We start from the raw sequence: 3,568 nt of genomic DNA, 5'->3' as shown, positions 1-3,568 counted from the left end.
AGTTACTCCCTAAGTGCTAAACCATTTACACCATTAACCTACTAAGTGTCATTGTATTATGCATGTGAAAATCCTGTTATTCGTGTAATTTCTCAAGTCACCCTTCTTTTGTAACTTTTTGTGCTATAAAACTACAGTCCTAGAGAACTGGATTGCTGAATTCTTTTCCCATGGGTTTCAGGAGAGACTGTTATGCTCAAATACAATACGGGACCTCTAAAAGACCACCAGACAATATAGATATAAGCACCAAAGAGGTGTTTATTGCAAGCTAGCTCAGTTCTCCACACACAAAGAAACTGGTGGCTGAGCCCGGGGTTTGCAGCAGTTTTATAGCTCTTTGGGGAAAGCAGAAACCACACATGCATCATAGCATCTCTTAGAAAATCATGACATACCTTTGGAAAATCATACACAACTCTAAAACATGATTAGCACATTCACTGGTGGGTACAAGTTGGGTAAGCATGATTTGTTAGTACAAGATGGAGATTCATTTGAACAGATTGGCTTAGGCCATGAGGGGAGTATATGCTGAACTATATGGTTTCTCAAAATGTTATCAACCACCATAAACTACTGGGAGAGGCATCTGGCATCCCAGGTATTTTTCCTGTGTCATGCAGATTTGTGGCTGCTAGGGGGTTGCTCTTGGTCCCCACATAGCATGACTGAGTCAGGGAAACCAGGCACAGCAGATCTCTCCTGTTATTTGTAGATAAACAAATCTGCAGGATGGGTATGTTACTATGAGGGCTCTGTGTGTCTTTCAAGGACAAGAGTCATGCCCCCTTCATTGGACAGTCTTTGTTCTGAGGTAGAGGCTGGTTTCTCACCTATACCTTATGGTTTTTTAATGTATTTTTTTTTTTAGCTGTAGCTGGACACAATACCTTTATTGCACTTATTTAGTTTTATGTGGTACTGAGGATTGATCCCAGGATCTTGCACAAGGGAGGTGAGCACTCTACTGCTGAGCCACAATCCCAGCCCCTTTTGTGTTGTTTTTTATTGGGCATTTTTACTTTAGAGGTTTTCTTCCCAGTTCAAAGTTCAATTTGTCACCTAAAAAGAACAGATATCAAATAAATAAATAAATAAAATTTGTTAATTATTGTCATTTTTTATATTAATTCCTGAATAATATACAAGCATAAATAATCAATAAACTGAAGTGACTTTATATGTAAGTTTAAATGAAAATGTTCTTTTGGTTGGGTTAGTTCCCACTTATGGGAAATCAACCTTGCCTTAAAATAACAGCAGCCTGAGACTCTGGGGGACATGTCTCAGATTAAAAAACAAAAAACAAAAAACAAAAAAAAAACAAACAAAAAAGAAAACAGCACTCAACGACCTGAGATTCTAGCCCATATTCATGCCTGGATTGGATAATATTCCCTGTCACTCAAAAAAAGGGCTCACTTCTCTCAGATTCAATGTTCATGATCTGAAGCCCCTTCCAATCAAGAATATTTTGTGGGAACTATCCAATTGTGTGTCATCAGGGTGGGCTTTCACTTCTTATCTCCTGAGTCCTCCATTTTTGCAATCTGTAGTCTCACACCTCAGCATCACAGGTTGTTCTGTGATGCAGCAACTGAGGATCCCAAGTAGCCCTACTACTGAGAAGCAGGAAATGGTGAGTGTGCATTGGCCTAGCAAGAGAGGCTGGGGGAGGAAGATTATTGGAACCACAAGACTGGCTGTATTGAAAACAGGAGCTAGCAGTTTTGGACTCTGGGCAGTCTCTGGAGTCTGCAGGCTTAACCCCTCCACTGGGCCACTATGTTCTCAGTCCTACTGGCCAACCAGGTGGGGGATATGTCAGTGGCAGAGACTCTTTTCTGCCTTCCTTATGCTCAAAGGGCATCCTCAGAATCTGCATAAAATACTAAGTGGCAGGTGTGTTCCTGCAGCCCAGTGCCTTACCAGATGCTAGAGATTGACAGGTTGAATAATTATCAAAATCAAATCTTGAAGGTCCATTTTCCTGCAGGAAAGGACCTGTCATTTTTGGGTACCTAATTTCCTTTTTAGGTAGCTAATTTTCATTTTGACATTCTTTTATTTTTACTTTCTTCATTATTATTATTTTGTTAAAGTTAGGTGAACTCAGGGATACTGTACTTCTTAGCCATATCCTTGGTAGTGGAGCCAGATTTACAGATAGGTAATTTGTGTAGTTAGGTAAATTTGGTCTAATATCCAGTAAAATCAAGAATGAACACCATATTGAGGATGGAGTCCAGGATAAGGGGAATTCAAACTTTCCCCAAGGCCCTGAGACCATCCCAAGGATATTTTAATGAAGCAGCTCACAGCAAACATGGAGATGCTAATCTAAAAGTCCTTCCTGCCCACATTACTCCTTCAGCCCACCTGTCCTCCCCACTTTGGATGTTCCCACCTACATTTCAACACTGCAAGATAACAGAACAAAGGACAGCAATGTGGCAGGAATGCAGGATAGCTGAAGGAAGACCTTAGTTATAAAAAAGCTAAAAAGACCTTAGTTTTAAAAAAATCCCTTTCATGGATTCTACCTCTTTTGTCTCCTTTTTCTTCTGGGGAGAAGTCTTTTCTACTGACTTTAATAAAGCTTCTACTTTCCACTCTAAACTTGCCTTGGCACATTTCTCTGGTGTTATACTTCAGCATTGGGGAAGGAAGGACTTTTCACCAGTGAACAGCCCTAACAGGTTTAAATTTATTTTGAGAAAGGCCCTAGATAAGTTCCTGAGATTATTTTTGTTGTGGTTTGATTTACCTATAATTTGCTATTGTAATAAAGCATACTGTTTTTACATACAAATGTATTCATATGGGGATCTTATTTATATTGTGATTTTTTTATTATTGTAATATTATATTTTCACAATATATATGAATAGTAGGCCATGATAAGTTCTTTTTTTGCTCTTATAATTGAAAAGGTTTTTGGCTAATGTTACATATAACTTTGTAGTAGATGAATTTTAAAAATTTATGCTTTGGTTTCTTACTTCATTTAAAGTAAAACTTGATGATTTTTTTTATTATTGCATTATTGTTGTATTTAATAGTCAGGTTTATTTTGACATAACCATAAAACATGAAATATAATTTGCTCCCCTTCAGTATCCAGTAGTTCCCCTTTCCCTATTCTCCTACTTTCTTCTACCATATATTTATTTATAGTTTTTTTTAATTATTGCTTTATAGAATACATATAAAAGTAGACTTCACTGTGATATATTCATATTTGTACATAGCAGTTTTGGTGAGATATATTGTCGGTTAATCTGGGGGAAAATTATCACCTTTGTAATGATGAGTTTTATTATTTACATGGGATGTATAATTCAGTCTTTAATGTGCTTTTTGTGACTTTTATTTTCTCATAAGTTCTACATATTTTGTTTCTAAAAATGTACACATGTGAAATACCTCTTCCATAAGGCACCTATGTAAAAATTATACATAATGTTTTATGCTCTTTTTTAAACTGGGTATATTATGAAATGTGACTGGCCCCAGTGACCATTTTTCCTAAAGATTATTATTTATCTCTTCCAAGACGTATATT

This window comes from Urocitellus parryii, unplaced genomic scaffold, assembly GCF_045843805.1.
Source record: "Urocitellus parryii isolate mUroPar1 unplaced genomic scaffold, mUroPar1.hap1 Scaffold_49, whole genome shotgun sequence".
Taxonomy (NCBI): domain Eukaryota; kingdom Metazoa; phylum Chordata; class Mammalia; order Rodentia; family Sciuridae; genus Urocitellus; species Urocitellus parryii.
This window is presented reverse-complemented; position numbering follows the sequence as displayed.